The sequence below is a fragment of the Pipra filicauda genome, unplaced genomic scaffold (assembly GCF_003945595.2).
Source record: "Pipra filicauda isolate LSUMZ 115617 unplaced genomic scaffold, ASM394559v2 scaffold78_size3787270_pilon, whole genome shotgun sequence".
Lineage (NCBI taxonomy): Eukaryota > Metazoa > Chordata > Aves > Passeriformes > Pipridae > Pipra > Pipra filicauda.
In genome coordinates, this window is record NW_024104964.1 from 634,762 (window position 1) to 646,972 (window position 12,211).

Genomic DNA, 12,211 nt, shown 5'->3' on the forward strand with positions numbered 1-12,211 from the left:
GCTGCTTCTGAAACAAGAGTGATGCATGCCCTCCAGCTCCACCTGCAGCCAAACTGAGGGTTTGGTTTTCCTGCTCACCTATAATCCATGCCTCCTTCTGTCCCCGTGCTGCTGCATCACAGCCAGAGCTGTCTGGAGGAACAGACTCCAAGGGGTTCTGCCCTCAGAATTCAGCCCTTACGCCTCAATTCCTAGTGCCCATTGTGGGCATGGCCCTTCCCCAAGAAAACTTGAGAGACACACAATATGCATTTGTGCAAGTCTCCAAGAATCCATGTCCAGAGCAACCTTTGGCCCATGGTGTCTTATGACAACCAACTGTAGATAATTTTGCTTCTAAACAGAAAGGTTTGGGGAAATCAAAAATTCTCTGGTTAAGGAGAAATCTGCAACACTTATTTGAGCAAACCATTCAGCATGAACTTAGGCAGGACTTGGTTAATCCATGTTGGGAGATTCAGAGTCCTTCAGTGGCAGTTGGTTTCTCACATTTCTTTGAGAATGTGTATGTGTATTGCAGAAAGGCAGAAAGTCACTGAAAGAATTATTCTCTTCTTTTGTTTGCTTCTAATTTGCTCGTAAGGAAATTGAAAGTAAGGAAATCTCATCAGGAACAACACCCACGTGCAGGTACCAAGCCCCTGCTGCACCTGAATTCAATTGATGCAAAGAAGCTGAATTTAAAATATGCTCCAGAACAAAGCAAGGCCAGCTGGAGGATTTCCTGCAGGAGAAAGGAAAAGCCTGGGGAGGCAGTGGGCCGGAATGCTGAGCTGTGACACATTCCTGCTGGCTGTAAGTAGTATATCTGGGAGGAGGGGAAGGGGAATGTCTTGATTTGGTCATTTGGACTAGTGAACTCTTCCAGTTAATGCTTTTTTTTATCTAACATTAAAAATGTTGGGGTTTTTTAAATTTCTTTACATATGTTAAAAGTATCTGTGTGTGTGTATATATATATATATATATGGGGTGAGATTGAGTAAGTATTCATTATAAGAGGCTTCAGAAATATGGTGTGTCTGTCTCTGAGCACTAGAAGATACAGAAAACCGTGTCTGGGTGGCTCTGAGCCAGGTGCCTCCTGGCTGTTTGACTTGAGGAAGGCTTTGGTTGGTCATGCTGGTGCCCTCGGGCTCTCCCCGCTGTGCTGGGAGTGGGGCCGGGTCTGTGGCTGGGAGGAAGAGGGGGAGAGGAAGAGGGGCTTGGGGAAACCACCCTGCACGTCCCAGTGAACGGGCTGGAGGAGCCAAAGGCGGCTGCAGAGGCTCTCGGCAGGAGCTCTGGGTGTCCTGCCGGCGGGCACATGTGTGGCACTGTGCTGCCACTTCCCCTTTTATCCGGGCCTTGCCTCGTCCCCTGTGCCAGCACTGCAGGCTGGGGGTGCCTGCCCACAGTGTCACAGGGAGCCAGACCCGCCGTGTCTGCCCCGTGCAGCTCCTGTGCTCTGTCATCACCGGCTTTCCTGCAGCACTGACGATGGCAGTGGCACTCACAGCTTCATGAAACACCTTGTTGGTTTGACTGTTTCAGACTTTTAAAGTTGCTAGTATTTCCTTTACCAGGCACTAATAAAAAAAAGCCTATTTGAGTCAAGTAAAAATGCATTTAATTCAGTCCTTCTCTTGCAGTCTCAATCTCATCATACCTCTAATTTTAACGTAGGCTGAGTCATTTTCATCCTACTGCTTTAAAATCAGGCTGTGGAGCATGGTCTTGTTATGCTATGTTTGGGAAGTAGAATGAATGCTTTTTCTCTCTCTTAGATCTATGCTGCCAAGCTTTTATCATTTGGTGCTCTTGGATATAAAAATAACGTAGCCAGGGATGATTTGCAGAGTTAGTTTTATTACTGTAAGCAAAACTGAAACATAAAGGATGCCAGTGTACATTATGCAGATTGATTTATAAAAATAAATTAAATGGAAAGTATTAGTCCAATGGAAATAATTAACCTTGTTCTGGCATAATTCCTTGGGGCAGAGCTTGCATTGTGTGTGCAGTACAGTTGTTCTGCAGTACTTGCTCTCTGGGTTTTGTTTCTCTGTGGCTTGCTGGTTCCTCGTCTGCCAAACCCTCTGCTGAGGCTGCAGTGGTTAATATTTTTCTAAATAAAGCACTGTCTTGTTCCCTGTTCTTGAAACTACCTGATTTGTTTTTCACAAATCTAAATACTTCCATTTGAGACAGACTCTTGGCATGGCAAATGCAGGTGGAACAGTTGTGGCCTGGCAGTGCTATAAACCCCAGAGACAGCTGTGAGGCGAAGCCCTGGCAGCAGGTAGGGCTGTTCCAAACACTGTATCTACCCCTGTACCCATGGGGACAGAGCAGAAATACAAGGGGAACACCACAGTATGTTTGTGATTGTAGCAGGTGAGAAATATTGCACCCCTGGGTCCAGCAAGAGCATGAGAAAACTAGAAAACTGCTGAAAGTGGCATAAATCCAAGACTGAACAAACTTGATCTGTTTGTATACAAGATCTGGTTGTGAATCTGGGTTGATCCAATTTTGCTTCTTCATATGAATTTGAATTGTAAAACAGTGGCTGATTTTTATTATTTTTACTTTGAGTTAATTTGGATCTGCATCTTGGCGACAACCTGGGGCTTTGGACAGCGTGGTCTGTAACAGAAGTGAATAAGAATGCGTTACACCAGCTGATGTAGAGTTAGTTCACCTCTTAGTATGCAGAAAGTCCCAGTGCTGCCACTCCACCTGGCAGTGGAGTCATCCTGCCCTGCCACTTGGCTGTGCTGACGGAGGAAGTTGCAAGCAGTGAGAATAGTGTTTCTAAAAAGATGCGTTGTTCTTCTGAGCTTTTACAAAGCCATTTCAGTCCTACAGGTGCAAAAAAAGTTGGAGCGCGAAGGTTTGGGTTGTGGGGGACCAGGAGATTGGAGGGAGGGGGTAGGTGTCTTTTAAATCAGTGAAATATGGTGCAAAGTCAGGTCCCCTCTGAAGCAGGATTGGTAATACCTCAGCTGTTCTGATGGCTCTTCACCCACTTTCTTCTTTAAATCAGCTCCTGATGTCATTCCATGATCTGCTCCAGCACTACCTGTAGAAACTCAGCCTACATCTTCATTCCCCAAAAGTAGCCCGTTACTCCTTGATCTGTACCGGGAAGAAGAAACCTGGATTGCTGCCTGCAAAGGGATCTGTTATGCCCACTCAGCTTTCTCCTTCTAGTCTAAACAAATCCCATTCTCCCCGTTTCTCACAGAACTGAAGGACAACTGAGGCTGGCACTTAAAGAAATCCTTTAGTCCAGCTCTTCTTGTCAAAGCATGCTCCCAGTTCCCCCAGCCTCTCCCTGTATGTCAAGTGCTTCTATCCTTTCATCATCCTTGTGCCTCTTCATTACTCTCCAGCATGTCCAAGTCTCCCTGGTATTAAGTGATGCTTAATACTGGCAAATCTTGAGATTACACCAGTCCCTGTCTGGTTCCCCAGCAGAGCACTGTAGACAAATCCTGTTCCTTCCCAGTTTCTGCAGGGTGTTTTTCTGTTAGTGAAATGTTCTATAAGTCACTTCAATCTCTGCATTAACTCTAAGCTTTTCCCTGGCTGGCAACTGTGAAATGAGATGCCATGAACTGCAACTGAAGAATGAAAAATAGGACTTTTTCTCTCCCTGGTACCAGCAGTTTGGTCACTTCAATCTCCCTTCATGAATATGAACTTTAAAAAGTAGAATTACAGATTTCAGAGGTAGCAGATTAAAAGATTTAGGAAATCCTAGGGAAAAATCTCCTGCTTCTGGCTGAATAGGTTGGAATCCATGTGTAGATAGAGAACTAACAGCCAAGGTTACTGTGGGATTGCAGGAACCACAGCATGTGCTTGTCAAGGAGACTGCTCTAAATGGGAGAGCAAAACTAAAACTGAGTTTGTGTGTGGTGGCAAGAATTGGGTTGTGTGAGCCAGAAGTGTCTGAGCCCGTGTCTCAGTCTCTCCCTTGCTCATTGATCTTCACCAGAAGTCTTCACTCCAAGGTTAAGTCTTCTGGTGGAGCGTTTGGCAGATGGGTGAGCTGCCTTGCACCCAGTGCCAAGGACAGCAGTGCAGAGATTTTCTGTGCTGTAGGGTCATGCTGTAGCTGACCATGGCAGCTGCTTCAGGCAGGCTGGCCCCAAAACCTGTACCAGGTCCCTGGCATGTCCCTGCTCTGTGCCAGGAGCAGGATCCTGTCAGGCATGTCAGCCCAGTGGCACAAATTTTTTTCTGTACATTAGGTTTTGTGTAATCTGTGCATCTTTGGGGCTTTATAAACAGTTTTTTTGGCAATGAAGAGAGATTGTGGTGATGGAACCGGTGTAATATGTGACTGTGAGGCACACAAAGCCCTCTGGAGAAGCAGGAGAAGACTTCAGTCTGGGTGAGGTACAGAATTACCCTGAGTTTATCAAAATGGTGTTAATCACGCAATTGATTTGTGGGAGAAGGTGTCCAGTAACAGGGTGTTTGGTGACTGATCAAGGGGTGAGATGAAGATCTGCAGCTGTTTGGGGGCAGAGTGGGGAGACAGAGTCATTGACATGTGCTCCCATGGGATTAACGTGGCAAACAGAGAGAAAACACTAGTAATGATTGGTATTCAAAAGCAGCTAATCTAGTCACTTGGAAAGTGCCGGTTTGTGTCCTTGCCTTCAGACAGGGTTTATTTTCCTATCTGTAAAATGAGAATGACAGTCCCTGCTCAGCAGCCTTGCTGTGCCATGTGTTAGCAGTCATGGCTGCTGTCACTGTCTGGAGTGACTTGTCACCCTTCCTTTCCTTGGAATAGCAGCATTTCTGCTCAGCAAAGGCACAGCTAACCTAGAAGTAAAGGAGTGAAATCAGCAAGTGTGAGATTGTGCGGTGCACCGAAAGAGGAGGCAGCTTGTTCCAATAAAGCATGCGGTGGCATGTTGAGGTGGAGCTGTGAAACCAGACTGCAGGATGCAATCTAGGATCTGCCTGAGCTTTGTATGTGATAATCGGACAGTGACTGTGTTCTCTGCTGCCATGGCTGGCAGTATTTTGGAAAAGGGCTTTGTCACAAACATGCATAACTGATAACAATGGGTTCGTGAACGTAAATAAAAAACAACCAAGCCCCCACCCCAGAACACAGCAGATGATGACTGATTTTTCTTCTGTGGAAACTCTCATTTATTGCAGAGGAGGCTGAGGCCTACATTCCAGGCAGAGCAGTCTCACAGACCCATAGAATCGTTTACATAGGAAAAGACCTCTAAGATCAAATAGGCAGTTTCCAGGTGTGGTCTGCAGTGTGTTTTGATCCTGAAGCGTTGATGTGGGGCTGTGAGGAATGAAATCCTGTGGCAGCACTAATGGCTCCCTGAGGTCACCCAGAGCTGGATCTTGGCTTCGGGCAGCAGCTGAAGCGATCCTGTGCAACTGGACAGTAGCTGGGAGTGAGTGGTGCCTGTTGTTCGATGGGGATGGCTCAGGCTTGGCCATCGTAACAAACGGTCAGTCATGAAGGAGCCCTCGGCCGCAGGGGCCCGCCCAGCACCGCACGGCCCAGGAGCGGGCTCAGCTTCCGTGGGGTGCTGCCTCATGGAGGCTGGTGCTCGCCTCTGGCAGACGGACGGCTGCAGGGTGTGCCGGATCGTGACGTGCTGTCTGCGCGGCTGAGGCGAGTTCAGCGACATCGCGGTGCCGAGGCGGCCCCGCCGTGCCCTGGGCCGGCCGGAGCCGCGGGCAGGGCGGGCCCCGCGGGCCCCCCGAGCCGCTCCCCGGGCCGAGCGGGGCTTCGGCAGCGCCGAGCGGGGCTCCCCAGCGCCGGGGCTGTGCCCTGTGCTGTTACCGGGCGGAGCTGCATCGTCAGCGCTGCTGCACAGCACAGATCCCGCCACGGGGGCTGTCCGTGGGAGCGTTCTGTAACCAGCTCCACACCGAACAGTGCTCCCCTCCTCACCCTCCCCTCATGCAGGGACGTCGTGGGGCTCAGTCTCATGAGGTACAGCAGCGCTCAGGCACAGGCGTTCCATTACAGTAACATCTGCTTCATCCAATGCCCAGAGGGATAAAATAACTGTAAGGGGATGCTGCTTCTTTTTTAACACTTTGTCTTTTACCACTTGGGTAAGAGCCTTTGTTCCAAACACAGTCCAAGCTGCCTTTGAAATCAGCGCTGTTGTGATCGCACCCTCGTGCACTGCATTATTTCCTTTCTTTTTCAGACAGTCTCATTCTGTTCCTCCCCTTACCAAGGCGGGCAAGCCCCGGGGTGTTCGCAGCGCTGCGGTGTGGCAGCGGCAGCCCGGGAAGGCGATCCATGCGGTGATCCCGGCGATCCATGCGGGGATTGAGTCACTCGCACAAGGTCACGCGAATCGCTGGCGCCGCCAGGAATAGCACCCGGAGCCTCCCGGCTCTCTCGAGCCCACCCTCGGCACTCCAGCCCGAATTCCCCTGGTGAGCATGATGTGATTCATAATGCAGCAGCTCTGCTGGGAGGCTGGCTACCTCTGCCATCCCGCTGCGGCTGCAGAGCAAAGCAGCCAGGCTCAGACAGCGACAGAGATTGCACATGCTTGTAGCAAAAAATCTAAACCCCAGAAATGGTATTTAGCAGCTTATCTATAGATGAAATGTACCAAATGGTTAAAAATAGGTTTTAAGGTTCTTGGCATACATCTTGAACTTTATATTCTTTGGGTTTTGCTGCAGTACAAAAATACCATTTCAATTACTCTGATTCTTATTGGCTTTTTCTGGTCTTTTTGTAAAAGTACCAAATTATCGATGGGTGTTTTTTGCTTTTAATTGTGCCTCTTGAGTGCTAAACCTGTTCCTGCTATTTGCTTGCAGTATGTTTAGGCTATGTTTAGGCAAATGCAAATGTAAGTGGTTATTCAGTGCCTTTGGCGCTCTGAACAGAATGTACTGAACTCCTGGGGCTTGGTACAAAGCCTCGGCCTCCAGCACTAACAAAGCCTATACAGGCAGCAGCTAAAATGTGAGAAATACCTGTGCTTGGCAGAGGGGATTTGGAGTAGCTGGGAGGACCACGGATCATGTGCCTAGCTTTTGTCCTATGGACTGGGTAAATGGAATAGGAGCACTCCTGCCCACATGCTGTTAGCTGAAGGTGCTCTGGAGGTCTGGCCACGCTCACCCTGTAGCGCTGGAGCCGGCTGGCTTCAGCATGGGGCCTGTGGAGCCTTAACAGTGGGGAGTTTGCCAGCGAGGTTCCTTGCTGGCTGTATCAACAGTCAGCTCAGTGTGTTCCTGAAGCATAATGGAGGCTTTCCTTGGACAAACACCACGGCGCTGGAAGTGAAGAGAGCCAGCACGGTGCCACTGCCTGCTGTGTGTCCATTGGCAGCAGCTCGGGATTTTTACAGTTGTTTGCCTTCTTACCCAGCCTATTTTAAGCTCTGATGGAATAAGGATGGCATTTGATCACAGTACTGGGCACAACTGCTTGGCTTTTATAACCCATGTTTTAAACCGGAGGTTTTTCCATGTGTGTTTGTGTCTTCAAATAACTTCAGGCTTGTGGCTTTAGACTTGGTGCTCTCTGCTGGCCTTTGCCATGGCCTGACAAGAGAGATCCTAACTCGCTCCAGTGGGTGCTGGTTACTGAGATGAGAACCCCTCAGAGGAAGTGGAAGTGATGATTGGGGGGCACATAGAACAGAGCACTTCTGAGCCTCCATCCTGGGTCTAGGTCTCCTGATAGGAGTTGAAGATGTCTTTGTAACTCTGTCTCTTTATTTGTCATCTCTTCAGGTGTGCCTGTGTCTCCTGATCTTGGGTTTATTGAGCAGGTGGCACACTATGTAAAGACTTTAATATCTGGTGCTACAGGATAAATATCTCCCATTGTGGCAGCGATCAGCTGCTAATGCTGGGTCTAACACTGGTTCAGTGTTCATGTGCCTCTAGCACACGGAATGAACAGCCTCCATCTACCATGTCATGTACACTTAAAACTGGTGCTCTGTGTTTTACTCTCAGGTCTGAGACTTCTTCAAGCAATGTGTCCTGCAAGGTCGGTTCCACACTTTTCGGTGGTGCATTTGTGGTTACGGTGAAGCTTAGTCTTGTGTCACTTGTTTCAATGCTGTGCAGAGCGAAGCAGCAGGCTTGCTGCTTCCTGCAAGTAACTGCAGCCAGGAGATGGAGGTTTGCCATCTGGGAGGAAAACCAGGAATGTCATTAACAGGAAGTCGGGAGAAAAGGAACCTCTTGGTGGAGAGAGGGACAGTACGGAGAGGAGGAGAGGCAGGGACCAGGATGCCTGTCATAGGTTCCTTTTGTCTCCTTACATCATAACCTGAGAAAGTCTGGAAGCCAAATCACCAAAGCTGCTGTTTTAAGCTGTCTTTGAGTGGAAAGAATCCATGGGATATCCCTGCTTTATTGTGTATGAGTGCTTTCTAAGGCCCATGTAGATAACCGATATCCATAAAACAAACACGCATTAGTTGTCATTTGAAATTACATTTCTGCCCGTATATTTTCCTGCTTTCCTGTTTTGATGGCCAAGTTTTTATAAAACCTCAGCTTTTGGTTTTATATTTCTGAGGTGCACATATATATACCAGCTTCAGGGCAATTGTGCACCACATTTATACACACAAATATCTGATACCTGTGACACCCTGCAATTGGGGTTGGAGCCCTCACTCAGCCTTTAAAGCTGGAGCCCAGCTGGGGGCTGCTGGGCCACTGTGCTGGTGCTGTGTGTGTGAGGGACAATCACCTTTTGCATGACATGAAATTACAGCTGATGAAACCTCCTGTAGGTTAGAAGGAAATCTGGAATAGCTGGCATGTTACAGTGAACTACAGTTTGTTCTGTTGGGGTCCCAGGGATGGCTTGTTACTGCAAATGCTGTTTCTCTCTGGAAAACCTTTACTTGCAGTAAAGAGGCAAACTGTAGTGATTTGGCTGAATGCATAACATCTCAAAAGTAACTCTGCAGTCCCTAAAGACAAGGCTGTTTGAGTCAGTTTTTAATGAGAAGAATACAAAGAATTTGATCCTTTAAAAATCTAGCTTAATTCATTGTCTAATTTTAGAGTACAGCTCCTCTACTACAGATCCTATCTGAGGGACAGCTCAGCATCACTGAAGCCAAGGCCAACATTCTATCCCATCCTGGTTTCACTAAATCAGATTTATTTCGTTCCCCCAGTGGATCTTATTCTTACACATACTTCATTGCTGTGTCCTTTCTGTTGTTTTCAGGATTATGGACCTTTCTGCAGCAAGATCTGAAACAGCCAGATTCCAATTTAAATCAAAGTCCCTAGGATTCACTTCTGATTTCCAGTAAGGCTTCTTTAAGGTATTTATAATTAACATTATAATGTTATAAACATTTATTGTGGGTGTCTGAAATGCCATAGGAATTTTCTGCTGACCTTACAAAAACTTGTTACACTTCAGTACCCTTTGCTTATGATTTCCAAAACGACCTGTGTCCTGTAAAAGCAATTCTTCACAAAGATTTGAACGTGTTTTCCAGCACTTCCTGGGGGTGTCCTTGATCCAAACTCTGGTTTAGTGTGTGTGTATAAGAAGCTGAAAGACAAACTGATTGCTTTCTGCAGCTCACCTCCATTTTTCCTCTTGTGCTAATGGCCATAAAGCAGACAAGTAATTGAGAAATGGGAGCTGAAGACAGTGCTGTGTATATATTTGTGAGAGCTGGTTGTCCTTCCTCCTCCTCTCCTCTTTACTCAGCTGTTAATGGATTTGGATCCGAAATGGAGAATTTTTGTCTGGCTGACAGCTGCCCTTGGCACTGCAGCTGCCACTGGCCCAGGGCTCCTGGCCCCGGACAGGCCACCTGTCCTGCTGTCCCTGCAGCAGCTGGCCCTGGGTGACCAGCCTGCTTTACCTAAAGGCTGATACATCCATGGGCTGTGACACAACAGACTGAGCAGCTGGAGGCTTTGGAGCCTGCAAAAAACAACAGAGTTGGGGTTTGTTGCATTTTGAGCTCTTTCTGGGGAAGGCAAAAGCAACACTCTGGCTTTCCTTATTCGTGTGGTCCTGATGTGCAGTATGGAGAGTTGCAAAGCGTGATGGGAGCAGACAGTGTTTGTGCTGGTGACAGGGGTTGAAATGTTTCCTGTCATGGAAAAGATGAACAAGCCAGTTCCACATCACCTTTCTTTTCTGAGACCTGTGAGTACTGTCAGTTCCTGCTATTTTAATTCATGAGCTTGCTGCTCTGTGTGGTATTAACACCATGGCTGTGCGTGGTCCAGTGTCACTTTCCCAGGAGTGGATGAAGGGGGGGAGAGGGCACAAGCTTCCTGGCACTCCCTCCTCCTGTCTCTTGCCCTTCACAGTTTGCTCTGTTGTGCCCTGCTCGAGCTAAAGCAGGGACAGGAGAGCACAGAGACCATGATGGCAGCAGAGGAGGATGGCATAAAAGGACCTAAGGGAGAGGAAATGCAGGTGCCACAGGTAGAGAAGGCCAGGATGCCATGCTTGGTGCCAAAAATCTTGTTTATAGCCGTGGTCAGCACCCTCTGCTGAGGAAAGAACAGACCTCCAGAAGTGTTCTCTGTCGTGCCTGGCCACAGTAGTCCATACCTTGAGCAAGGAAAAAGCCATCCCTTCCTCCTGACGGGTGGAGGAACTTTCCCCGTCCTGAAGAAACCCCCTCCACATGTGTCCCCTATGGGGGCACTGCAGGAGTCAAACTCCTGCTCAGGAAAGCTCCAAGGGAGGGTAGCGAAAGGCCAGAGATAAGCTCACCTGATGCAGCTCTGGGCTTTTGGAAGCTCATGTTGCCAGTCAGACATGACGTATAAACCTCATTCAACTGGCAGAGGATGCTGTACTGATGGATGGAGTCTCTGTAAGGATGAAATAGTCAACTAAATTCTGCTTCTGAAGGCCTTACACATGTGGAAAAGAGCAGCTATATTTGCTGGGACAACTAGTAGATGCAGAACCATCAGTCTCTGACCAGGAAGCACTGAAATACTAAATAGAAGAACTTGCAGGTTCTTTTTGAGGTTATATTTTCTTGCTACAATTGTAGGCAAAGAGGGCTGGATTTTTCTTGGCCATACACCTACAGTGGAGAGCCGTGGATGCGTTTGCCATTCTTATGGGCAGTCAGTATCAGGGTTGGCTGAACAGCAGCTTGTGCGGATGCACCAGGTGTTTGTTTGGCTCACAAACTTGGAGAATAAGATGCTGATTGCTCTTAAGGCTGTTCTTTTCATAGGTGTTCTGAAAGGGACAGTTGGACAGAAATCCCCTTTAGTGAATCTAAGACACTTGGGTCTCTTTTATTGTCAAGGAGGGAAGATGGCCTAATTATCTCTGCTGTAGTTGTTGCCCAAATCAGTGGTGCATCTCTTGAGCCAACAGATACCCCTTGCAGCAGATGTTGGTGGATACAGAACCAGACCGCCTGGAGATCCTTTCCTTTTGCTTCCTTGGGAGCAGGGTCTTCTCCCAGCCACCCTTAGCCAGCACGAGCTGCTCTTTCATAGACTGATGGATCCTTAACCAGCACGGTGGCTCTGTGTCTACTCAGTTTGCCCTGTGTTATCCAGCTTGCTCAGCAGCAATGAAGTTTTCTACTGCTTGATACCTTGAAAGTCTCCTCAAGTACATGGGGCAGGTCCTTCAGGAAGAGAAGCAGTGATTCAGTGCTGGAGCTGGCAGAGCCTACCCATTCCTTATACTAGAGCTTGTTCCTCTGTGTGTTTGTGCACTCTTGCATATCTCCTCTCCAGCATTTTATCTCCCTCTTTAGTGCTTTATCTCACTGCTGCTCTTTAGTGCCCATTATCTCTTGTCAGCTCTCTGGCTACAGAGTGGAGGACACTCTTTGGGGAAGTGCTGAGAATCGGCCTCCTCTGGCATCTTCAGGAGTGCTGCACATGTGGGTGATGAGTGTTTCATGTGAATGTGCTTCTCTTACCGTGGCCATATAATACACACATAATCTTGCTGCTGTAGGCTTCTCTAGTACACCCCAGCCTTTGGTTTTCCCGTCCCTGCCTGGGCTCTCTTTTGCAAGCAGCTGAAGGTGAGTAACCTGGCTGCTGTCTGGCTGCATCCACCATCCTGATTAACTTTCCTCTTTCATTCATTAATGGGTGCATACCCACCCATCTGGAAATCATTCTCCACCTCTGGTTGTGAGTGATACCTGTGTGTTTGGTTCGTCTTCCACCTCATGGCCCTGATTCTCCTCCCATTCCTAAA

At 48.1% G+C, this 12,211-nt stretch overlaps 1 long non-coding RNA gene across 2 annotated transcripts in view; it reads left to right on the forward strand.

Annotated features, from left to right (window-relative positions):
- The window catches only part of LOC113985550, a 35,104-nt gene that overhangs the window by 12,826 nt on the left and 10,067 nt on the right, over positions 1–12,211 (forward strand). For both annotated transcript variants that reach the window (XR_005566718.1, XR_003539859.2), the window contains 4 exons: positions 584–795; positions 6,198–6,432; positions 7,981–8,014; positions 9,218–9,317. This is a non-coding gene — a long non-coding RNA (uncharacterized LOC113985550). The remainder of the gene's footprint in view (positions 1–583; positions 796–6,197; positions 6,433–7,980; positions 8,015–9,217; positions 9,318–12,211) is intronic.